Source organism: Sorex fumeus, unplaced genomic scaffold (genome assembly GCF_029834395.1).
Source record: "Sorex fumeus unplaced genomic scaffold, SorFum_2.1 ptg000002l, whole genome shotgun sequence".
NCBI classification, from domain to species: domain Eukaryota; kingdom Metazoa; phylum Chordata; class Mammalia; order Eulipotyphla; family Soricidae; genus Sorex; species Sorex fumeus.
The window spans coordinates 64,184,997-64,211,864 of NW_026606059.1; the positions used below are offsets into that span (position 1 = coordinate 64,184,997).

Below are 26,868 nucleotides of genomic sequence, written 5' to 3' on the forward strand. Positions count from 1 at the left end.
AGAAAAGTCCTATTAACACGGTACCTTTCTCTCAACCAACAAATAGGCCAATTCCTGCCTGCACTCATTTCTTTCTACTGAAATCTTGCTATGAATAGCAAAAGCAATCAAGGCACAGAAGACTTTACCTTCTTTTAACTACTGCTCCAAAGTTCAGGGATTTTTCTTCCAAGTCCTACAGGTGACAGTTTTACCAAATATGTTGTGAAGAAGTTACAAAAGTCTTGCAACCTTCCAGATAGGTATATTTCCTGGTCTCCCACTCCCACTTTTAAAAAACACTAACAAAGCTTTTAAAAATAAAGTGGTAGAGACCACTAATGTGGATTAAGTACAGAGCCTTGGCCTTGCATGTCTGAGGCCCTGATTTTGATTCCCAGTACCCAGTGGCCTTTAGAACAAGAGGGAGTATCTCCCCACCACCACCACTGCCCAAAAGGAGAATATATATATATATATATATATATATATATATATATATGGAGCAGGAAAGATAGCTCAACTGGTAGAGCAAACATCTAGCATGCACGTAGCCCTGCATTTAATCCCTGGCACAACATGCTCCTTTAAACATCATCAGATACAGCTTTTGGGGGGCCCTCCACTATATTGCAGGCCCAAGTACTGACCCTTTAGTCTCTCACCTGAATGCAGGGCCAAACATTTCCAGAGGTAACTCAGGATGCCCTGAGGACCTCTGGCATGGCCCATATAACAAAGGTATAAAATTTTTAAATAAAATAATGTGACAGAAATTATAAGTAGCACTTTTACTCATACTTTTACTCATACTCAGTCTAGACTTAGCCACAGAGCATATATTTGCACCATAGATACAAGTAAACAACCACACGATGAGCTAATAATCAGGAGGTTTAATACTACTCATGAAAATAAATGGAAAGGAAATCTGTGTCCTACAGGGGGTTCCTCTGTGGGCCTAAAGAGAAGATGGGAAGTGATTCCATTACTAGTATCTAGTAAAAACTTTAGGAAGCAGTTTTTATGACCATTTGGGTGAAATCTAGAGTTAGCCACACTCAGACCTGAATTTTAGAAAGTATACGGTAGATAGGGTCCTTGCCTTGATGCAGCTGATGTAGGTCCCATCTCTAGCACTACATATGGTCCTCTGACCTCCACCAGAAGTGATCCCAGAGCACAGAGCTAGGAATAAGCCCTGAGCACAGCTGGGTATGACCCCAAAACAAATATAAATAAAAATAAAATTCTTTTGATTTTTTCTCTTGAATAAATAAAATCCCCCTATCCTTCATGCCACCCCCCAACACACACACACACACACACACACACACACACACACACACACACACACACACACACACAGCACAGAATCTTGTGTCACCAAGACTAGGAAGAATGTTGCATTATATTTATAATGAGCAAAAGAAGAGGTGCAAATTTAGAATGTTCCAAGAAGAAACACTAAGATCTTTTGAAGAAAGGAATAGATGTAACTGATTCTTTTTTTTTCTCAGAGTGCTTTTCTTCAGTCTGAAATGAGCAGCTGTAGGATTTGAGGTAAATTTTCCCTGGTTTGCTTTTCTTGTGAAAAGAAAAAGCATTCATAATTAATGTTTTAATTCTGACTCTTATTTTCATGTATATTTAAATTTACCTTTACCTCCCTTTAGTTAGTAATCTTCTAATATGCCCACAAAGGAAATGGAGGCCAAATTTTCCAGCAGAATCTGTGATGTTGGTAGAATTAACTCACACATCATTTGGCAGTGGAACATGTGCATTTTTACTGCTGTGTTGTGCTTGGAAAATTGCTTGATTACTCCTCAAAATAGAACATTAGAGTAGTGGAAGGAAATAATGATCATTTTTAAGGAAGCAAGCCCATGGGGCAAAAAAGGACTAATGTTTATTATAAGAAACCAATATCATTCTGAACTTTATTCTTTGGAAAGCATGGAAAATTTTTCCCAAAAATGCTTCCCCTAAGGACTACTGAAAGTATGAATATCACCAAAAAGTCTCAAAAAATGAAACAAATTTAGTGGGTTTTACCATAATATTGGCCCTCAAACCATCCTTACATTTTCTGTTAGTCCATTTTCAAATCCTGAAGGCTATAGCATATAGGTAGACAGTAGTAAGGAATATGCAGAAATCAACTGAAATGTAAGGAAGGTCATTTTGTTTTGTTTAATTTTGTCTTATTTGGGGGGAATATTTTTTCACCTGAATGGTAAAACATATATGTACAATATATTTACATATATTATAATATACGTACATCCCTCAAGAACTATTTTAATTGATTTGCTTATTTTTATAGGGTATAGTTCAATAGTTTACAATCATCTCAACATAACCACTGTATCATAATAACAACATATGATCTTTATTAACATATACATCAGATTTTGTTCTAAGTCATTATACACACACACAATTCACAGGCACTTGTTTTTTAATAATCCTGAGAGACAAGAGATACTATCATTATCTAAATTTTTAGCTAAGAAAGGCCCTCCCGTTGATCGTCGATTTGCTCAAGTGGGTCCAGTAACGTCTCCATTGGAGACTTTGTTGTTACTGTGTCTGGCATATCGAATACTCTCGGTAGCTTGCCGGGCTCTCCGAGGGGGGTGGAGGAATCGAACTCGGGTCGGCCATGTTGGCCGCGTGTAAGGCGAACGCCCTACCCGCTGTGCTATCACTCCAGCCCAGCTAAGAAAATGACACAGAAATATTAAGTAATTTACCCAAATTCTTAGAGCAAATAATAGTGGAAGTAGGACAAACCTAGGACGAGTCTTGTGCACCTACCTCCAACATAGTCTCTCTGAAAACAAGAGAAGCTATAGTAGTGATGGTATTGTTACCCTCAACTACTTACCCCATCTTCCTGAGATGATGAAATAGACTTGACCATTGCCATAACACTTGCAGTGCCTTTAGTGGAAGAAGTAAATTATCCTTCTGTATTACAGGCAGGAATATCAGTCTGTAGAGTTTTCACAAAAGGCAAAAGATGCATCATGGAACTCCTCTTTCTTTCCTCTCTCCCTCCTTCCTTCCCTCTCTACCCCTCTTCTCTCTCTACAATAAATGAAACGGGTTCCACAAAGACGCTGTGCCATCTCATTTGCAGAAAGTGACATGTACAAGAACAAGAATCAATGCTTTTTGTCTTAATTCTCTGAAATTCTCAGACTGTTACTGAGGCATAGCTGACCAATATTATTACCATTCCCTGAGTGTTAGTATGCCCGCAAATAAATTTTCAAGGTATGCAAAGATACATTATTCTTCAAAATTCACAAAGATAACTAGTGTGTGCCTACATAAGAATCTTCACATTCTTTAACAGGAAAATATTACTGCTCTCACTTTATAGAGAAAAAAATCTTTGATTGACTTATCTAAAATCACAAATTAGTTTTCAAACTCATCTTTAACCCTTACCTGTCTATGTGATTTTAAGCTATACGTCTTCCTTAAAATGGGACATCTTCCTGGAGAGAGATCACAGAAAACCTACATTATCTTAGAGAATTTGTGATGACAGAGGTTGAAAATCCAGAATCTCACACATTCCACCAGGCCCACATCCACAATAACAAAAGCAACCGGTGCTGGCATGGATGTGGCGAGAAAGGGACCCTCCTTCACTGCTGGTGGGAATGCTTACAGTCCAACCCTTTTGAAAAACAGTATGGACAATTCTCAAAAAATTAGAATTTGATCTCCCATTTGACCCAGCAATACCACTCCTGGAAATATATCCCAGAGAGGCAAAAAAGTATAGTCGAAGTGACATCTGCAATTGTTTGTTCATTGCAGCACTCTTTACAATAGCCAGAATCTGGAAAAAACCTGAGTGCCCGAGAACAGATGACTGGTTAAAGAAACTTTGGTACATTTACACAATGGAGTACTATGTAGCTGTTAGAAAAGATGAAGTCATGAAATTTACATACAAGTGGTACTACATGGAAAGTATCATGTTAAGAGAAATGAGTCAGAAAGAGCGGGATAGACACAGAAAGATTGCATTTATCTGGGGAACATAAAGCAACAAAATGGGAGAATAACACCCAGGAGTGGCTGAGAATACTACCAGGAATTTTGCTTCATGACTTGGCGGCCAGCCACACGTGCTAGGGGAAAAGAAAGCTCAGATAGAGAAGAGAGCACCAAATAAAGGGTGTTGGGAGGATCCTCCCAGTATGGGAGAAGCATGCTGAAAGTAGACTATAGACCAAACAAGACTGCCACCCAATGCCTCTCTTGCAAAACACAGGACCCAAAAGAAGAGAAATAGATGCCCTGCCACAGAGGCAAGATGGGATGGGGGGGATGGGGGTTGGGAGGGATGCTGGAACCCGTGGTGGTGGAGGATGGGTGCTGGTGGAGGGATGGGTATTTGATCATTGTATAACTGAAATCCAAGCACAAAAATTTGTAAGTCTATAACTGTACCTCATGGTGTTTCACTAATAAAAAATTAAATTAAAAAAAGTACTTCTAAATTGCTAGTTGTGCCCTAGCATCTGTTTCCAACACAGTACAATTTTAAGTTATATTGCTTAGAGTGAACTATTACTTCTAAATGTGCCTGGATATGCTTTATAAACCTATATGTCATCATGAGAAAACAACTAGATCTTTTACTCATTATGAATCATGTGGAACTTGCACACTCATTACATCTTTGACCACTAAGAGACAAAAGTATTCCATTTTGAAGATTGGAAGATCAATTACACTGATGGCTCGGAGTTACAGAGGTGAAATATAGCTTGGTTAACATGGAAATCAGAACATATCTCATGCCTATTAACTATTAGTGTCCTGACTGGACAATCTTCTTGATAACATGAAGAGAAATATATGATTGGATGTCCTTAAGGAGTAGATACAGACTAGCATGAATTGAATGAATTTAAAATATATATGGAAAAGATTTGTGGTTGTTCATATGATAATTTCTTTATATCTCCTCTCTTCCCTTCATTGCCCTTTTCATATAAGCTAAATTGGAATCACCAAAGGGTTGTGTTCCCTGTTGTATCATAAAATCTAGACTATGACTTACAATAGAGAAATCTTTATTTTATTTTTGTTTTACTTTATTATATTGTGCTGTGAGGGTTAAATACATACAAGAAAGAGAACTCTTAATGATGTACTAACACTACTTTTCTAGAAGCCTATTCCGTTACCCTGGGTGATTCTCTTTGTCAGTCAAGACATTGCTTTGGTCCTTGATAGAATGCACACCCTTACTTTTCTCTTGGAACAGTGTTACAAGATATAAAAGGTAAAGGTAAAGGCCCTCCCGTTGTTCATCGATTTGCTCGAGCGGGTCCAGTAACGTCTCCATTGGAGATTTTTTTTGTTGTTACTGTGTTTGGCATATCGAATACATCATGGGTGGCTTGCCAGGCTCTGCCGTGTGGGCAAGATACTCTCGGTAGCTTGTCGGGCTCTCCGAGAGGGGTGGAGGAATCAAACTCGGGTCGGCCATGTTGGCTGCGTGCAAGGCAAACGTGCTACCGCTGTGCTATCGCTCCAGCCCAAGATATAACTTCATTTTACTTATCTAGGTTAGAAAGAAAGAAAGAAAGAAAGAAAGAAAGAAAGAAAGAAAGAAAGAAAGAAAGAAAGAAAGAAAGAAAGAAAGAAAGAAAGATTCAATAGTAAGAAATATTTCGGGAATGAGAATAGATAACTGGAAATTATCCTGCATCTTCCTTTGGTGAGTCCATCAGAGACTCATTTCTTTCAATCTTTTGTCTCTGCATTTAGATGGTTGCCTTCAGTATGGGACACTAGCAATAATATGTTTTCTGAAATTCCATTACCTTCAGGAATGATAGGGGTTTTGTTATCATTGTTTCATACATGAGTGAAAACCATTTCCTCTCTTCTGTCTTGTTTCCCAGGTAATTTCTTCTATAATCAGGCAAATATTTTACAAGAATCTTATGTCATTCTGGGAAGATTTATAGTCTCATTCTTATTTTCTAAAATAGGATTTCTGTGGGCTTGGTTCATGGAATCAATATCTCTGATAATTCACTGATCCTACAGCTCCTTAAATAAAGCTGTATAAAATGGCAGCTTCGATGGGGAAAATTCAAGAGGAAGAAGAAATCTTGTAAAAATATCAATTTGAAGAATTTACAGACTTTTAGAACTGTTTGTTTTCTTTTGTTTGGGGGCCATACCCAGAGGTGCTCAGGGATAATTCCTGGATCTGCATTCAGGAATTACTCATGCTGGTGCTCTGAGTACCATATGGAACGCCAGGGATCAAACCTGGGTTGACTGTGTGCAAAGCAAACATTCTGCCTGCTGTACTATCTCTCTAGCCCCTAGAACTGCTTTTAAAACAAAACACTTTTCCAGGATGGTGGTCTCATTTCCGGTTTTTGTCATGTACTACTGGATGAACTTGGAAGTGCTAGAAACTTCCATTGGAATCTCGCGGAGGTCTGAGGATGACCAACACATTTCAAAAGGGAGCAAAGAGATCTCTACAGATGTGTCCTAGAGTCCAGGAGTAAAGGTCATATATATCCAACTAGCTACTGAACCTGAGAAAGCCAGGTCCCAGAGACATCAACAGAGTTCTCAACTTTAAAAAAAAGTGGCTAAAGTTACAAACCTCTCAAACTCAGTTGAGCTGTTCTCTCATTTTCAAAAAATATCTAAGGGTTTTCCTGGAAAACTACCTTAAAGTTCTTACATGAACAAACAAAAAGTGCTACACCAATTGCATCAGAAAATATTATCACCCACCTGGTTTTTTTCCAATAGGCCACAAGAAAAGGGTACGTTCCACACTTTGGGTAAGTTCCTTTGGCTCTCCCAGAAATCCACTTCAAATCATTTAATGATATTAACGATTAAGGGCATTCTTGAGACACACAAAGGAATCTGAGACCTGAGCAACTTAGAGCAGAGACTGGTCGGGACTTTGCAATAGGTCTTCTCCACTGGGCTGCTCCAGACAGGGGCAGATGCTGTCCCTCCGCATGCGCTCTAAAGTTCCAGTGATCACCATTTTCTAGAAACCAGCAAGAAGCAACAACTCCCGCGTGGCCACGATCCAGAGACACACCCAGGAATCTCAGACCCAAGCAACTTTGTGGCAGTGATTTCCTTAGACCCTAATTATTAAAATCTTAGAATTCCTAGAGACATTATATTATATCCATAACAAGCAATACAAAACACATGTCTAGCAATTGTATTTTCGGCAGGTATGAGGAGTGGTAAGACTGGTCTCGAAATATAGAAGTTAACTAAAGTAGAGAAAGAATATTTTGCAAATTGTCTGCCACACAGGCACAGGGAGGTGTGGAATGGGGTAGGGGTAGGGGATGAATAATGGGAATTTTGGTGGTGGAAAATGTGCACTGGTGAAGGGATGGGTGTTTGATGACTGTATAATTGAAGTTCAAACATGAAATTCTTGTTATTGTATCTCATGGTGAATTAATAAAAAAATTAAAATGGGAGGGGAAAAGAATGGAAGCCATTTTTAAGGGATGATATCTTGTGTGATTTTATAGTGAAAAGAAACTGGTTAAACCTCTCCAACAAAAAATATTTATTTACAAATATAACCACGTCAATCTTCATTGCAGGGCTTAATACAATAGCCAGGATATGGAAACAACACAAGTGTTCAATGACAGACAAATGGACAAAGAAGTTGTGGCATTGATATACACAACAGAATATTATGTAGCTGTAAGAAAAAATGAAATCATGCAGCTCGCTGCAGTGTGGATGGAACTGAAGGGTATTATGCTAAGCAAAATAAGTTAGAGGGAGAACAAGTAGCAGATGAACTCCCTCATTTGTGGAATATAAAAAGAACAAAACAAGGGACAGTAACAATGGCAAAACTGGTCTTGGATTACAAAACTGAGATAATTAACGAAGTAGTGACGGGAGAGTTGGGGAGTAAGAACAATTACAGCAGCAGTGAGATAGATACAGTGGAGGTGGGTGATGGTCACTTTGGTAATGGTAGGGTGTGATAACTTTGTACATCAATACCATAAACTTCAACACTATTGTAATTATATTATAGAAACTATCATTTTAAATGTTTGAAAAGAAACTGGTTAGTGACAAGAGGTGTTTCTGCTTAAGCTTCATACAAAAGAAGAATAAAATTTCTATCTCGAAGAATAGAACTTCAGCAAGCATTACATAGTGGACAAGCAAATGTACTATATTTTTTTAATAATTTAATGTATGTTACATGTTGGCTTAGAGTATTTTTTTTACATTTTCAGTTATACAAATATTTTTCAAAGGAAACAACATGCTTATTAGCAGCTCTCAAATGTCAGCAGAAGCTTTGTTTTGAATTTCAGCTTTCTTGATTGCTTATCCTTCAAAGATTCTTTGTTTCTAAAATGAGTATAAAGGATGGAGCAATGGCACAGTGGGTAGGCACTGGCCTCGAATGTGGCTAGCCTGAGTTCTGTCTCCAGCAGCCCATAGAGTTCCTGACCCCTGCCAGGAATGATTGATTTCTGTGTACAGAGTCAGGAGTAAGCTCTGAGTACTGCCCAGTGTGGCCCCCAAACCAAAAAATAATATTTGTTAAATACTATCTGCTTCACATGGTTGTCATGAAGATCTAATGTAAAATGATAATGCAACATAACAAGGTACTAAACCTTGATTCTTTCAAAACTTGATTCCTGGCTTAAAGTATATGAAGTCACTGCCTTACCCCACAGGTATTTGAGGGGATTTGTGAGAGATACTGAAAAGCACCAAGCAATTCTTAAATGATAAAGAAATATAAATCAAATGATTGATTCTTATTTTCACCTCTGTGCCTGCTGTGTGAGCATCTGCTGCTACCTTGATCCATTATCAAGTCTGAATTTACTCACATTCAAATGAATCCGTGCATCTCCTAACCAAGGAAATGGGTTTTTCTGAGAAAACCTGACATTTAGGAACCCAGATCCACTTGAGCAGAGGTGGAGCTGAATTGGGGGGGATGTGAAATGCTCCATGTTGTGCTAGGTTTGTTGAGCTCTCTAAAAGCAATAAGTAATTCATATATATAATAGGTGCTGTCTGTCTCCTTTTATATGATTTTTCAAAAGACTAGAGCCACAAAAATAGTTTGCATTTCTTATTCACTAGGTTATCAGAACTTTTATGAACGTCTGCTAAAATGCAGCTAACATCATCATTCAGTCATGCTTTTATGTCTGCTTTGAATTAAACAACAACCCTGGTTTCAGTCCATTAGAATGTTCTGAATAGAGATAAATTAATTAATGGATTTGACAACCAGAATCTGCCTGCCTGTACTTCAAAAGGATAGAACTTTCTTATGCATTTGAATATCTCATTAAAGAAAAACAGGTCAAATTGAGAAAAACGAATGCAGTTCAGTTTGTCTTCTCTCCTTTTGCATTCTACTAAGACTGTAAAAAGCTAAAACTTACACAGATACAATTTCATGTAAATTTATTAAACTACAAATTCCTTGCAAACTATATTGCAGTGAATGTCTGAGTTTATAATGCCTTTATTTTATATAAGAACCATTTTAGTAGGCCTTGAAGAATTTTTTTAAAAAATTATTACACTTTGTAACAATGTTTTGAAATTGGCAAGGAGAATAAATTATCACACACGGTAATTGAAAGAAATTAACCTTTCAAAGTAACTTGAAAGAAATTTTGAGGTATGAAACTGTAATCCTGAAATTCTATGGCAATAAAACCCAATGGTAAATCAATGAAAATTTGAATTAAAATGAGTAAGCTCAGAAAAATGACACAGCTGCTGTAGTAAGTACATTAGAGTTTCATATTAAACTAAATACAAAATTATCATATGACACAGTTCCATCCTTGGTCATATGCTTCAGAGGTGTTCAACAAAAAATTGTATACAGATGTTTGCAGCAGTACTATTCACAAGAGTCAAAAATTGCGTGCAAATATATATATCTAAGAATGAATAAATAAAATGTGGTATATTCATACAAAGGAAGATTATCACATTGTATGCCAAAAACACAACAATGACTAACTTTGTAAATCACAAAGCTTTAATAAGATTAATTTTTCAAAGAAAGTTTAGTCATAAAAAATAATGCAGGTACATATGATCTCAATACTAAATATGCATAAACCTTGACATTATAATGCTAAATAAAAGCAGTTTCAAAGAAAGTCACATTCTATATAATTCCATGTTATATGAATACCTCAAATTGACCATTCCAAAGGGACAGAATTCAGATTAATGATTGTCAGGGTCTGGGAAAAAGAGGAAATGGGATATGACTGCCCAATAGTTGAGAGACTTCATGTTGGATTGATGGAGATACTCTAGAATAAAGTACCCATTGTGATTACATAATGTATAACATGCATAAATGTGTTAAATGATACAATGGTAAATTTTGTATTAGGTATATTCTACAACAATTTAAACAAAATTTTGAGTTAATTTTACAAATCACAATGCATTAATAAAATTTTAGTTACTGTATGTCTGAAAGGCTATAACTACAATCTCACCCCAAATCCTACTTTATATAGCACAATATTTTATATATTACTTGCAAATATTGAGTTAATATTCCATGTACTGATCTTACCCTACTGCCACTAATCCCCCATTTCCGTATTTAATGTTTCCCACTTTATTATTTGTAGCTCTAAAGTAATTATATTATATCTACTTTTATAGAGAGCCATGGATGAATTTTTAAAATAGCTATACTTTTTCCCTATTCTTTCTTCCTATCTTCTTTCAACTATTTCATATTAACCATACTAAACAGATATCAAGGATATTCATTATTTAAAATAGGCAAATCATAATGCATAGAAGCATCAATTAAGGTACAACAGTGTACAGGATTAATAGCTATATATTTAACACACAAAAAAGGGGGGTTTGTTTATTAAACTATTCTTCTTGGTATTGAAACCTGGACCAGGTATATGGCTCAATTAGTAGGCCTGGGTCCAGTCCCCAGCACCACATGTCAAATCCCAGCACTCCCCAAAATTGGCATCGTTGACTGTGTACACCACAAGAATTTAAAAAATGAAAAATAAAAAGATGTTAGAACCTGCATTTCTCGCTCTTCTTCAAATGTGATTGCTGAGATTTCTATAGCTTTCCTCTGGATCCTACCCCAGTTTCCTAACATAAACAAAAATTATGAGCACACAATCTTAGCCAACTATTTTAATAAACGTATACAATTTTTAAAAATAACTCATGAATGACTGAAGACAACTCTCCAGGACCCTTTACTACTATCTTGTGTGGTGAGACTGGTAGTGAACTTCTACAAGAAGGATTTTCATTTTGTCATCATTTTAAAATTAGAAATAAGGGATTGAGAGAAGTCAGTGTAAGGTAATACTCTTCTTTGTTGAATATAGGTTATATAAAACACACAAAATTCAAAAATGAAAGCACAAACTCCCCATCAAAAAATGGGGGAAAAGGGAGAATAGACACTCCTCCAAAGACATAGAGATGGTCAATGGGTGTATGAAAAAATGTTCAGTTCTAGTGAACTGTAAATCAAAGGAGACTAAGATATCATCTCACACCAGTGAGAATGGTCTGTGAGAAGACTAGGAACAAATGCTGGCAGAGATGCTGACAAAAAGTAACCTTCATTTACTGCTATTGGAGATGTAAACTGGTTCAGTCTCTATGTAAAACAGTCTGAGAGATCTCAAAATTTAAAAAATAGACCTACCACATTATTCAGCAATTCTGTTTCTTGGCATCTAGTTCATGATTGTAAAATTACTAATTTGAAAAGATTATGCCAACTTGCATAAATAATTTGCAAAATAATACGTTCATTATTGCAAGCTCTAAAACTGTGTTTTTCTATCCACACCTAAGCTAATGCTAACTAAACAGTTAGTGAAGACATTGCTTCAAAGAGTGATTCAAATGCCTCAACTGAGGTAACAATCCTTACACCAAGAAATCTTAAAGGTTCTTCAGATTCAACCCTTCCCTCTACTTAAAAAAAATTCTGAGGTCCAAAGTAATCAATGACCCACCAGACATCACAGAACCAGATCAGCACCCATGACTAACTCTCCCATCTTCCCAAACAGTACTCCCTCTCAGAGGCAACTGCCCACTTACACCAACATTGCCCATTTATGACAATACACTCCACATACAGGCGACATCTTTGGAACAAGATGCATAGGATACAAAACCGTGGCAGTTCAAGTGGTGTTAGAGTATTGCAGCTTTTCTGCATTATACGCTTTTGTTCCTGGCCCACGTTTTAAATGGAGTCGTCACTTCAAACTCATTTATTTCCTGATCTCTCCATCAAGATCCAATGCAGAAATGGCATCATTCACAATGCCAGTCTAAGCTCTGTGAACCTGGAGAAATTCTGTGTTTCAGCAGAGTGGATAGAAGGAGGTACCACAAAAGGCAAAGCGATTGATTTTTATGATGTGGCTGTCCCTTACACCCAAAGGACAATCTGCCCTTGCAGAAAAATGTAACTGTCCAGAAACAAAAACGCAGATGAGTCAATTCCAAAATTTCTGCTCCAAGGAAGGTCTTTGTGGCCATTCCACTTGCTTATCCACTCTCGCGGAGGTTCAAATGACCACTCAGGAAAATGGTATGGAGGTGGAGCTGCCTGCATCTACAAACTCCCGCAAACAGTTCACTTCTTCCGCTGGCCTCCCTAGGCCCTCCTGTTCTGCAGTGGCTGAAATTCCCTTGGCGATGGTCAGCAAGGAAGCGGAAGAGCAAGTCCAACCCAGCCACGGCACCTCTGCTGCAAACCCTGTGAACCCAGTTCAAAGGAAATCCTGTGTTGTGAAGAAAATCGAAAGAATGAAGAAGAAGTTAGAAGAGAAGAAAGAACTCTGAAATTAGAATAAAGCAGGCTCAGGAATATGACAGCACCATGGCTCCAGAAGCACAAGGACTTAATGCAGAGCCCGGCAGCTTGCGGTAGAAAAGTGAATGGACGATGCGTTAATCTACAGCTCCATGCCTGCCCGGGAGGGAAAGGGTGTTGCTCCCTTCCGCCTTTTTCCCCCTGGACGGCAAGATGGCAGCCGCCTCGGAGCTCTTTGGAAAGCCAGGTATGAGCCGGTGGTGATGGGGCAACTGAAACCTCATGGCAAGGGGGCATTCCTGGCTCATCCTTCACGCCCTACCAAGGTCACGGGTTGCCCCTCACGAGCAGCTCTTCGGCACAGCCATGACTCCAGAAGCACAAGGACTTAACGCAGAGCCCGGCAGCTTGCGGCAGAAAAGTGAATGGACTATGCGTTAATCCACAGCACCATGCCTCCAGAGCCACAGAAACCAATCTCATAATTATCTTGCTCTCGGCAGAAATACTGGCAGGCTTAATAAGTAAAATATCAGAAATCCAAAAGCATGCAGCCGCAATAGCTGGGCTGTTGACTGTTTGGTTCTTATAACCAGCTGCAGAAAACAAATTATTTTGCAATGCCTTTTCAGCAGATCTGATTTTGGGGTGTAAACTCTAAATAATAATGGTGCATCTTTTGTCGAAACAATTAATCTAATCAAAGTAGATAGAGTGCTAATTAGAATTCATCTGCCTCACAGGCATTGGCGGGGAGGGGGCCATGTTGGGGTTCTTGGTGGTAAAAAATAAGTATTGGTGAAAGGAAATGTGTTTGATCATTGCATGACCGAGACCTGAAGCATTTGTAACTTTTCCCACAGTGATTCAATAAATAAATTAAATAAATACAGTATGAAAAAAATTTTAAAAAAGAATATGACAGCAACTTTCCAAACTGGGAATTCACCCAGATGATTAAAAAGTTTTGGAACACTTTGGAATATCATCTGCTTACTGTGATGAATCCTATTGAAGAGCACAGAATATGTGTCCATGTGAAGAAACAGTTGCTAAATAAACAAGAACTCGCCAAGAAGGAATCACTTAATCACTTAATCACTTAACTTCCCATTAGTCGTTGATTTGCTCGAGCGGGTGCCAGTAACATCTCCATTTGTCCCTGTCGCGTGCTAGTGTAGCCCAATGGCATCTGTTCGCTCCAGGAACATGAAGGGCCTCAAACCGATCGTTCATGATCTTCACGAAGAAGTCTGACCATCTGGTAGGTGGGCGGCCACGCGGTCTTTTGACATCCCGTGGAATCCAGTCAGTAACAGCTCTAGTCCAGCGGTCGTCTTTAAATCTCATTACATGACCAGCCCATCTGATTTTCGACACCTTGGCAAATGAGACAGCGTCCCTGATTCTTGATCGTCGACGGATGTCAGAACTCCGGATTCTTTCTCTCATTTGAGTGAAACATGATATTCCAAGCATAGCTCTTTCTATTCTTCTTTGGGAGACCTGAATAGTGTTCTCATCTTGTTTGCGTAGGGCCCAGGTCTCTGAGGCATATGTTAATGCAGGAAGAACAGTGGAATCAAAGAGATGTGCCCGGAGCCGAAGGTTCTTCGTCCTTTTAGCTATTTCTTCGACGTTCTTGAAGGCATTCCAAGCCGCTCTCTTCCTCCTGCGCAGCTCGGGTGCCAGGTCATTTGTCATGTTGACCTCTCGACCTAGGTACACATAGCTATTGCATTCGGAGATGGTCGTTCCATTGAGAGCGAATGGGGCATCAGGAACGAGGCTGTTTCTTATAAACATTGTCTTCGTAAGATTCAGCTGTAGTCCTACCTTTCCACACTCACGGTCAAAGTCGGCCAGCATTTGTGCTGCTTGGCTGATGTTTGGTGTTATTAAAACTGTCATCAGCAAAGCAGAGGTGGTGTAGTTTCCGACCATCTATCTTCCCTCCCATTCCTTCCCATTCCAGTCGTCGCATGATGTTCTCGAGGGTGGCACTGAAGAGTTTCGGTGAAATGGTATCACCCTGCCGCACCCCTCTCTTGACATCAACAATCACTTCTTTGTAGAATGGTGAGATCCTGGTAGTGAATCCGCAATACAGCTCACGGAGGATCCTGATGTATTGGGCTTGAATACCCTGATTGGCTAGGGCTTCAATGACCGCTTCTGTCTCAACAGAATCAAAGGCCTTCTTTAAATCAATGAACGTTAAACAGCGCGGCATCTTGAACTCCCGAGAAACCTCAATGAGCTTGGTTATCGTGTGGATATGGTCGATGGTGCTGAATCCTTTGCGGAACCCGGCTTGCTCGCATGGTTGTCCTTCATCTAGTGTTCTGCCAATCCTATTTAGGATGACTCGAGTGAACAACTTGTAGATGACAGACAATAGGCAGATCAGGAGATAGTTGCCAATGTCATGGATGTCTCCCTTCTTGAACTGTAGTACGGTCCTGCTGGTTTTCCATTGGGATGGAACCTTGCATTCAGACAGGTAGCGAGTGAAGAGCCGAGCCAGTGTATTGATGAGTACTGACGGCAGGTTCTTCAGGTGTTCAGGTCTGACCTTGTCTGGGCCGGGTGCTGTTTGTTCCTTTACCGACAAAATGGCGTGTTGGATTTTGGAAGGGAGAACGTTGGGAACTACATATCCATCCTATGGAATTTGGTATGTCGGCAAGTGGACATGGCTATAGAAGAGATTTGAGCAGAAGTCATGGATAATCTTCTCCACTGCCGTTCTGGAGGATGTGATGGATCCATTAGGACCTCAGAGGGCAGTCATCTTGGTCTTGTAGTTGGCGAAGGACAGGCGGGCATTACGAATACTTTTCCCAGCTTCTGCCGCATCTACCAGTACTTCTGCTCTTCTCTCTTTGAGGTCTTCCTTGATCGCATCTCTGCACTGCTTTGCAAGCTCGGACGTTAGCTTGCGGTTGCCTGAGGCATGCGCCAAACCACGCTGGCGAATTAGCTCAAGAGTTTTCGAAGATAGGCGATTTTTTGTGGCTATCTCTCTCTTGGTGTTCCTCTCACATTCATGGAGGTGCTGAACCAGTCGATCGTATTCCTCATCAATGTTGTCAACAATGGCATCTTCCCATGTTGCCACAATAGTACCAAAGAGTTCCCAGTTGGTGGTCATTCTGGGAGTTCTCTTTTTGAACTTTGCAGCCCTTTCGCCCCGCTCTGTGAAGTAGAATTTTGCACGAAGGAGACGGTGGTCCAATCCCGTTCGAAATTTTGGGACAACAGCGACATCAGTCAGGCAAAACCATCGATTGAATATGATGTGGTCTATTTCGTTGTGGAATCGTCCACCAGGAGACTCTCATGTCCATCGTTTAGATTCTGCCTTCTGGAACTGTGAGTTACCATGAATGGTCTTGGTCGACATGATGAACTCAGACAGTCTCTCACCCTGTTTGTTCCATTCTAGGCCATGGGTCCCGATGTGAAGTTCTTCAGCTGATCTTCTCGGTCCTATCTTGGCATTAAAATCACCCACAATGATCTTGTAGAAGGTATGGTCTTCTTTATAGAACTTCTCTAGCTCCATGTAGAACTTCTCGATTTCTCTTTCATCATAATGAGATGTTGGTGTGTAGACAACGAAGATAGAAACTGCGGTAGTGAGCCACATCTATTCAAATGTAAACGTCCGATTCGGGTTGTTAGGCATTCGAATGAATCAATGCTCTTGGCCAAGTTTGTGTTGACAAGGACACCGACGCCTACGACACCTCTTTTATCACATGTTCCGAGGAACAATTCTTCTCCAGTGTTGAAAACGGCATGGTGAGATTCGTGCCTTCTTGTCTCAGTCAGACCAATGATGTCGTACTTGATCATTCGCACTTGTACCATCAGGTCCTCGATGGATGCATCTGATGCTAGCGTACGTGCATTGAAAGTACAGACGATCATTTTTGTCTTCCTTCTTTGTGGCAGCCTAGGTCGGCCTTGAGATTTTGTCGGCCTCTCCTTTCTCATCCTTCTCAGTGCTGCCATGTCGGTGAAGCCTTCAGGGTCAGGTGAATGAGACCAGTTGTAGTTACTGGTTTTGGCATATCGAATACACAACGGATAGCTTGCCAGGCTCTTCCGTGCGGGCGGAATACTCTCGGTAGCTTGCCAGTCTTTCCGAGAGGGATAGAGGCTTTTGGGGTGACCTCTAATCACCCTCATAAGTGTTACCATATTTGAACCTTATCAAATATGGTATGACAATTCCGGAAGATGGGTATTTAGTGTCTTATGATGTGTCCGGAAAGCGTCCTGGAGTTTGGCGGCAGCTGGGTAGTGGAGGTAGTGTCCATAGTGTCTGCCAGTGGGGTATTTATCTGGTCCCAGTAGGGGTAGGGTGGGTCTTCTGTGCGCAATCCAATCCCTGGGTGGTTGGTGGAAGCAGACAGGGCAGGGTAGGGTGGGGCTCTTGATTAGAACCCCTTTGTCACCTGTGGTTGGTGGGATCAAGCAGAGAATCTCTGTCTCTGGGTCCACCGAGCCTGGAGTCCAAGGTCTCAGAGAGTTCCGCTTATCTTGTTCTGTGGATCTTCAGTTGTGCGTGAGTCTTGGCCGGAGCTGCCACGCGGGTCTGGAAAGCATCCTGGAGTGTAGCGGCAGCTGGGTAGTGGAGAAAGTGTCCGTAGTGTCATTGAAGCCCTAGCCAATCAGGGCATTCAAGCCCAATACATCAAGATTCTCCGTGAGCTGTATTGCGGATTCACTACCAGGATCTCACCATTCTACAAAGAAGTAATCATTGATGTCAAGAGAGGGGTTCGGCAGGGTGATACCATTTCACCGAAACTCTTCAGTGCCACCCTCGAGAACATTATGCAATGACTGGAAATGGGAAGGAATGGAAGTGAAGATAGATGGTCAACAACTACACCACCTCCGCTTTGCTGATGACAGTTTTAATAACACCAAACATCAGCCAAGCAGCACAAATGCTGGCCAACTTTGACCGTGAGTGTGGAAAGGTAGGACTACAGCTGAATCTTACGAAGACAATGTTTATAAGAAACAGCCTCGTTCCTGATGCCCCATTCGCTCTCAATGGAACGACCATCTCCGAATGCAACAGCTATGTGTACCTAGGTCGAGAGGTCAACATGACAAATGACCTGGCACCCGAGCTGCGCAGGAGGAAGAGAGCGGCTTGGAACACCTTCAAGAACGTCGAAGAAATAGCTAAGAGGACAAAGAACTCCGGGCTCCAGGCACATCTCTTTGATTCCACTGTTCTTCCTGCATTAACATGTGCCTCAGAGACCTGGGCCCTACGCAAACAAGATGAGAACACTATTCAGGTCTCCCAAAGAAGAATAGAAAGAGCTATGCTTGGAATATCACGTTTCACTCAAATGAAAGAAAGAATCTGGAGTTCCGACATCCATTGACCATCAAGAATCAGGGATGCCAAAAGGAGAGAGAGAACACAGGGGATTGCCCTGCCACAGAGACAGGGGGGATGGGGGGATGGGGGTGGGAGGGATATTATCCATGGTGGTGGAAAATGGGCACTGGTGGAGGGATGGGTATCTGATCATTGTATAATTGAAACCAAAGCACAAAAAAATTGTAAATCTACAACTTTAAAAAAAATAAAATAAAATAAAATAAAATAAAGGGAAAAAAAAGAAAAAAAAAAGAATCAGGGATGCTGTCTCTTTTGCCAAGGCATTGAAAATCAGATGGGCTGGTCACGTAATGAGATTTAAAGACGACCGCTGGACTAGAGCTGTTACTGACTGGATTCCATGGGATGTCAAAAAACCGCATGGCCGCCCACCTACCAGATGGTCAGACTTCTTCATCAAGATCATGAATGATCGGTTTGAGGCTCTTCATGTTCCCGGAGCGAACAGATGCCATTGGGCTACACTAGCACGCGACAGGGACAAATGGAGATGTTACTGGCGCCGGCTCGAGCAAATCGACGACTAATGGGAAGTTAAGTGATTAAGTTATTAAGTGATGGTAGGTGAGGTGGGTTTGGTTCTGAGCCCAGGACAGCTGGGGAGGGCCTCTATGTTTCATGGGACACTTACCTTTTCCTCCATTGTGCCTTTGGGAGCAAGGATGATGATGGAGCTTTTAGTTATCCTGCATGCTCCCCCCAACCTGCAAAGTACTCCCTTAGACAGCATCCTTCGGTGGCCTGGTACTGAGGATGGAGGAAAAGCCCCTAGTGCAGCATGGGCTATGTTCCACCTTCTATACCAGACCTAGAAACTACAATATCTTATACTTTAAAAAACATTTCTGAGACCTGTCCCTTCCTTGTGTTTTTTGGGGTCTGAGACAATCCCTGCTGTTTTCTCTCTGGTTTTATGTGTCTGTACAGTATGTCTAACAATAAAGAAAAAAATCAGAAAAAAAGAGATGTATATGATGCTTCTAATGTCAGAATAGCAAGCTTCCTTCCTGACCCTCAAACTTCAGCAGTATTAAACAGCACCTCAATCGGAGGCCTCTTGTTGGCTTAATGATCTATTGACTATCATAGCACTTGGTAAATTATAAACAGTACAGTATGACCAACTGTGAGGTCATGCTGTACTGTATGACAGTAGCACCCACAGCCAGCACCAATACTGGCAGTTTCCAGAAGATACACGGGCATGTTCTCAGTAACCTGACAACTCCACCACAGATTCTTTTTTTTTTTTCCTGCTCATGCAATAATGTACTTTCTTTTTTTATCATTTTTTTATTAGTGAAACACCATGAGGTACAGTTATAGACTTATAAATTTTTGTGCTTGGGTTTCAGTTATACAATGATCAAGTACCCATCCCTCCACCAGTGCCCATCCTCCCCCGCCACGGGTCCCAGCATCCTTCCCACCCCCATTCCCCCCCCCCCCCCCCCGTCCCACCCTGCTGCTGTGGCAGGGCATTCCCCCTTGTTCTCTCTCTCTTCTTTTGGGTACTGTGTTTTGCAAGAGAGGCATTGAGTGGCAATCATGTTTGGTCTATAGACTACTTTTAGCATGTCTCTCTCACCCTGGGAGGGTCTTCACAACATCCTTTATTTGGTTATTTGGTGCTCTCTTCTCTATCTGAGCTTCCTTTTCACCTAGCACATGTGGCTGGCCTTCAAGTCATGGAGCAAAATTCCTGGTACTAATCTCAATCATTCCTGGGTGTTAGTCTCCCGTTTTGTTGCTTTATGTTCCCCAGATGGATGCAATCTTTCTGTGTCTATCCCGCTCTTTCTGACTCATTTCTCTTAACATGATACTTTCCATGTAGTACCACTTGTATGTAAATTTCATAACTTCATCTTTTCTAACAGCTACATAGTACTCCATTGTGTAAATGTACCAAAGTTTCTTTAACCAGTCATCTGTTCTTGGGCACTCAGGTTTTTTCCAGATTCTGGCTATTGTAAAGAGTGCTGCAATGAACAAACAATTGCAGATGTCACTTCGACTATACCTTTTTGCCTCTCTGGGATATATTCCCAGGAGTGCTATAGCTGGGTCAAACACCACAGATTCTTGACCTATTTCTTTACTTGAACATCCCTAATGAAATCTTAGAGGAAAGATTTTTAAAGACACTAGCATCCTCAACTCCAATTTAGAAGCGAATTTTAGAAACTCGGTATCAAATTGCTTGGTTCCTCTTCCTCCTCTTCCTCCTCCTCTTCCTCCTCCTCCTCCTCTGTTTGCTAAATTCTTTGATATAAGAATTTAAGAGCTGAGGAGTAGTTGTTTCCATGTTGCTGCTAGTTCACTCCTGGGGAATTTTAGCAAATTATTTCTTTCCACTGCTAAAGAATAAAGAGCTTCTCTGACAAAATCCACTAGACTGTAAGATCCACAGGCACCCGGATATCTTTCATGAAAGTGCTCCTGGGGAAAACATTTTTAACTGTGGAATCCCAGAGCCTCTGCAGGGCTTAGGCAGGGTTTGTCCTCAGACAAACTTTTCTCCAGCATGCTTTAGTTGGTCTCCTTGAGTGTTGGATGAATCCTCACTACAATTTTGGGTGAAATACTTTAGTGACCCAATGAAGTCCCTGGCATCCTTCATCTGTGGTTTCTGACAATGTATCCACAATTGCATTCAGAAAATGTATTATTATAAAGCTGTACCCCAGGAGATGTGTGGGATTCACATATGTCAGTTAGGGTGATTCTGATGCAAGGAACTGAAGACTCAAGTAAATGTGGCTTGATCAATTGAATTTTATTGTTGTTGCTTCAAAGAAGAAAATGAGCCAATGGCAGGCTGTTGTTAAGTAACTGGAGGATGCCATTGAGATACTATTTTTATATGTGCCACAGGTCCTTTAGGCTCAACAGAGATACAGCCCATAGTGCTTGGGGGGGGAGGGGGAATAGGGCACCGGGACCTAACTTGAGACCTTGCACATGCAAGGCATGCTCTCTGCCACATGGTTATGTCACTAGGTCCCCAGCTCATTATTATTTTTATCCTTTAATTCTCCCAGTGTCCATACAGCTCCCAACTTGGTCAAGGGTGACTGCAACTGTGGGGGAGGGGTAGATTTCCTTCCTATCTCTCTTTATGTAGAGGCAAATGTTCCTGAGATCCACCCTCAGCACTGCATTATGTAGCCGTCCAGAGCTCCCTGAAGGGCCAGGGACAAGTGAAGCCACCTCTTACTATCTCTACCTGGGAATCCTAGGCTGCCAATAAGCAAGAAGGATGAGAAAGGTAGGTTTGGCTGTTACAATCATGAACACTGCTTGTGAGGGTTATGAAGATGTCACCTGCTAGGAATTCATTAGATCTTCCCAACATACCCAGGGGGAACTGTGATCATTTTACAGAAAAGCCAACTGAACTTCAGAGAGGTTAAGGAACTCAGTGCGGTGGGGTGGGGAGAGACAGAGAGCACCACATGGCCAGAGTCTGCTCTCCTGACTCCCCACTGTCCTGCTCTCAACCTATGGCTCCGGCCACAGCAGCAGTCCATTGGGCACTCTCTAAAGCCCACCACAGAGAGCCTCTGAGCCTTGTCTGTCTCCCTTGAAGTGCAAATGTGGCCTTTCCCCCTGGCTGCAGCTTGCTGTGTGTTAGAAGGGCACAGAGGCATCCAGGAGAGATGAGAATGGCTTCCTGTCATTATCAAGGCTGAAACAGCTGGGGCCATCACCCAGGGTCAGGGCTGGGGCCAGGAGTAGCCAGGGCGAAGCCAGTGGGATGTGGTAAAAAATCTTCAGCCAACTGTGCCAGCGGAGCCTGTGTCAGTGGTGGAAGAATCCAGTTCCAAGCCAGCAGGATTTGAATAGAATAATTTCTAATTTTAGAGACTGTTTTAGAGGTGATTTCTACATTTGCTCTCATTTCCCAGTGAGGAAACCCAGTTACAACTAGGGTGCACAAGATGACGCAACTAATTTTTAGAGAATGGTAGACACAGAATGACTTCTTTTTTTTTCCATTTGAAGCTCAAATAAGTTAAAGATCTGCTGACAAAGAAAAAAGCCTTCTTTACCCCTAAAAAAGCATCTGTAGCTCTTCTTATAACCTCCTGCTGCAATTTCTGTTATAATATTGAAATTCCTCTTTTATTCATAGCTCTTCCTCATTGTTGGGGCAGCACTCAATAGCAAGACCACACCCACCCCTAGACGCAAGTCACAACAGTGCTTCTTGCTAACTGTGTGACCCATGGCCAGATGCATAATGTTATTTTCCTCCTTTAGAAAATAAGAAAATCACTGGACAATTACATTTTAAAGATATGTAGTTCCATAGTAGAGACTCTCAGGGGTTGTTAAATAGTACTACTGTTCATTTTATGTGTCCCTGGCACCTATGCACACTGGATAAACCAATGTATCAACCAACATAGGAGACACAGAGTCAGACCCATAATGGAGGACGGATAGTCAATCTTTAGAATATATCAAGATACAATGAAGAAACACAGGCACATCTATGTCTTAAAGAAAGGCAAAACCATGAAGGACCAATGCCATGGAAGAAAACACCCATGCAGGAAGTAGCAGACACTTCACTCATTCTTCAAACCTGTTTGGGGTTTTTTCAATTTGGAATCCTCCTAGTTGAAGCAAGATTGGTACCATTTTTTTTTTCCTGGCTTCTTTAGGCTACCCTAGAGAGCGGGAAACAATTGACTTCAGATTACACAGCTGCTTAGTAATAAAGCCAGGACTCAAGATCAATACCAAAAGACTAAAAAACTGTTTCCACACCTTCTAAGCTGTGTGAGGGGCAAATAAAATGACATGTGGCATTTCTAGCACGATGTCTGGCCCCAAAGGGCTAGCTCATATGATTGATAGTTTCATCATTATCATCAGATGGTCCCTCTTGCACTGATTCCAGTAAAAGGTGGTGGGTAGCATCATCGCTTTAAGAAAGCAGTGAACCTTCCAGCACTCACAGATTCAGGAGCAGGGACAGGAACAGGAGAGAAATGATACCTGCCTCAGGCTACTGGAAGAAGTTGCCAGCCTTCATAGTAGAATTCCAACTCTGTTCGGGTGCCCGTTCCAGCAGGAGCTGGAGTGGCAGAGTATAATCCTCCACCTTAAATGGTGATATTTCTAATCCTTCATAACCCTCATTAAGATGTACATGAGCAAAGAGGCAGGAGAGGAGGTGTCAGGAGCAGCGATGAAAATAACCACAAAAGCAAGCAGCTGGCACTGGGAAGGCCTGGTGCCAGACCCGTGCCCCAGAGGGACCTCAGCAGGGATTGAAGCAGTAAATAAACAGAGCTGATGGCCACACTGAGGCCCTATGCCTGGCGTAGGAAGGAACCCAGGGGAGATGGAATTCTTGGCAGACACAGAGCAGGCGCCATTATTCCCGTTTACCCACAAGGACTTGATTCCCAGGCTGGGAGCGCCAGCGGCACCTGTTTGAGTGGAAGCAGTTTGGCAAGTTGAACAAACTGCATCCATTCAGGCCACCTGCAAAGGGCTTTCATGCCTGTTCACCTCTGGAAGGCTTCTAATTGTCATAATTAATTTGGTGCCTCCTCACAGGTAGGTGCAGAACAAGTTGCCCATCAAACAAAAGCCCACTTCCTGCTCAGGTGATTTTTCCCTCTATGATTCATGCAGTGAGGAATTGTGTCCTGCAGAAAAACCTTTTTAACACCATATTTTCTTCACTAAACTGTTTGGCTTCTATTTAAGTTTCTCTTCTTTTAGTCCTCTCTATCCCTAATTAGTTGGAACATCTTCATGCTTCTGTTTCTCCATATACAACTTCCCGATGGCATCATTTTCATTCTAATTATTTCTTCATTTCACCCTCCAGCTGGCAGTGGTTTCATCCCTTTCACCTCATATTTTGTGAAAATGTCCCACTCTTGCTCTAGCTTATTAAACTAATCTGGAAAGTCAGGGGATGGAGCCATGGGAAGTGCCTCCTTCCCACACCCCTGAGGCAAGCGGTGGCATTGCCTCTGTCTTACTTGATGGAGTAAAATCCAGCAGAAGTGATAATGAACTGTGAGCTCCCTTGCAGAGAAAAACTCTGATAGATTTGACTTAGAAAGGAGGGGGTCGGGAGGCGGAGAGATAGTACAGCAGGTAGGGCGTTTGCCTTGTATGCAGCCAACCTGGGTTCAATCCCCGGCCGCCGACATCCCATATGGTTCTCCAAGTACTGACAGGAGTAATTTCTTAGCATTGCTGGGTGTGACCCAAAAAGAAAAAAAAAGGCAAGGGGATATTGCAGGTGAGCAGGATCCCCTTTATGAGGGGAGTTAAAGCAAACACAGGGACCAAGACAAACTTCTCATCTCCATTGCGTTTTCTCCCCTTGTACAGCTAATAACATATGATAAGCCAGTGGTCAAAGCTATCCCAAAGAAGATACAGTCAGAACAAGAGTTTCTGATTCAGTTTTGTATCTATCACTCTAAAAGGTACACCATGTCAATGCTTAACACTGAAAGATTGTGGGAGGGAAGATGAGGGGAGTTAAAGGGGGACAGGAACGGGATGCAAAGGAAGTTGGTGGCTATTATGAGCTACAACAAGTAAATGGATATTTTTGTGTGAATAAGTGGTGATGAGACTGAGACTATAAAAACCAGCTCCCGGAAGAGAAGAGCGCAGTCTCCTGCCCCCGTGCCTGGCTATTCCTCACCGGGGCCCTTGGAGGGGAGCGGGTTGAGCTTTCCTCCCCACCCTGGCCAGGGCCCCGGCAGCCGAAGACCTCCAGGACCAGCCACCACCATGCTGAGACCACTCTCCGCACACCTGAAGGTACCTGCAGAGGGACAAAGCCACGTGGGTTCCGGGGCCGAGATCTCCAAGCCTACTCGGATCGGATCTTCCTCCACCCAGATCCTCCAAATTCCAGTAGGCGGGGGTCACACCCACCAACTGGCCCCCTGGCGCCGTGTAATCCCATCAACGGCCAAGACTCTGAGACTATAATAACCAGCTCCCGGTTTTTATTATGACATCTCATTCCTACTTTGACAAACTGACAGGCTACCGAATGTAGCCTGCCCACACGGCAGAGTCTGGCAAACTCCCCGTGGCGTACCCAATATGACAAATACCAGTAACAATGATGGGTCTCATTCTCCTAAAGAGCCTTGAATATAATCTCAGGGCTAGGATGAAGGAGACGTTACTGGGGCCTGCTCGAGGCAATCGACAAATAACAGGATGATCTGTGATCTGTGATCTGTGAAGTGGTGATGTGGCCATTTCACAACTTACCCTTTAAATTTCTTCCATGAGATTCCCCCTCGAGTATATACGTTATAGGTTTAATCCTGGTATTTACCCATATACTAAACAACGTCCATTTCAGTGAGCTCTATAAGAAATTGGGCCAGCACCTGAGATGTGATGGAAGACTCCAAGTCTAGTGCTCCTGCGGCTTCCTTGGGAAGGTCAAATGATCCAAAATGGCAGGAGCAGTGGAACACAGGAAAGATCAGCAAGAGGCACAGAATGATTCTCCGGGAGAACGAGCATCTGTCCCAATCCGAACACCCGGCACAGGCCCACGGACTTCTCCTGCAGGAGCATAGCCACAGGTGTGGTTCATGAACCACCCGGCCAAAGTGGCCAAACTCTCCAGGAAACAGGCCCAGGTGGAGTATATGGACCCTCCCATACCTGGCCCTGCACTTGTGGGTCCCTGACTTTCAGGTGACCTGGCCTCCCTCAACCTGGGGACAGCTGCCTCTCCTCAAGTATCCCATGTTCTCAAAGGTCCCACCTTTCCACAACCCTGGGACCCTAGCTCGCCCCAGCTTCTGTTACCCAGAGTAGCCAAGTTTCTGCAACGACCATCTACCTGGGCCCTATGCTAGCTTCTCCAAAGGGCCTCTACTCAGACCATTCGAAGCTTCTCCAGAGAACTTCTACTTGACCCCTCTGCAAGCTACTTCCAGGAGAATTTTTACCTCTACTATGAGGACCAGGAGGGCTGGAGCGATAGCACAGCGGGTAGGGCATTCGCCTTACAAGCGGTCAACATGGCTGACCCGAGTTCAATTCCTCTGCTCCTCTCGGAGAGCCTGGCAAGCTACCGAGAGTATTCGATATGCCAAACACAGTAACAACAAAGTCTCCAATGGAGACGTTACTGGGCCCGCTCGAGCAAATCGACGATCAACTGGAGGGCCTTTACCTTTTTATGAGGACCAGGTCTGGGGGCGGGGGGGGGGGGGGTGTCCAACCTAGGGTCCAATTCCAGTGCCAAGGTCAGCTCAGCCTGGCAGCACCTGTGATGGCCACCTTGTCAGAGATGGTTCTTAATTTCACATGGTGTTTGAATCCTCCCAGGTCGCCCTCAGGACCTCTCCTGCTCATCATCCTCATTGGACATCAGGAGGAAGATGACCCAGTGGATGAGGACTCACAAGTTCTGAGGTTACTGGATTTGTAGACCTGTTACCTCCATCCCTGAGGGGCTGAGGGAAGTACTTGTTTTTCTGGGAGTTAGGGGGGAAGGGCGGAGAAGGGGTCACCT

General features: G+C 42.3%; 1 protein-coding gene and 1 pseudogene across 1 annotated transcript in view; both read left to right on the forward strand.

The window, feature by feature from the left end:
* RAD21 (RAD21 cohesin complex component) overlaps positions 1 to 26,868 on the forward strand; it is a 252,255-nt gene that overhangs the window by 116,670 nt on the left and 108,717 nt on the right. The gene's annotated exons all lie outside the window — the stretch shown is intronic.
* Positions 12,321 to 26,784, forward strand: LOC130040820 (kinesin-like protein KIF2C; annotated as a pseudogene).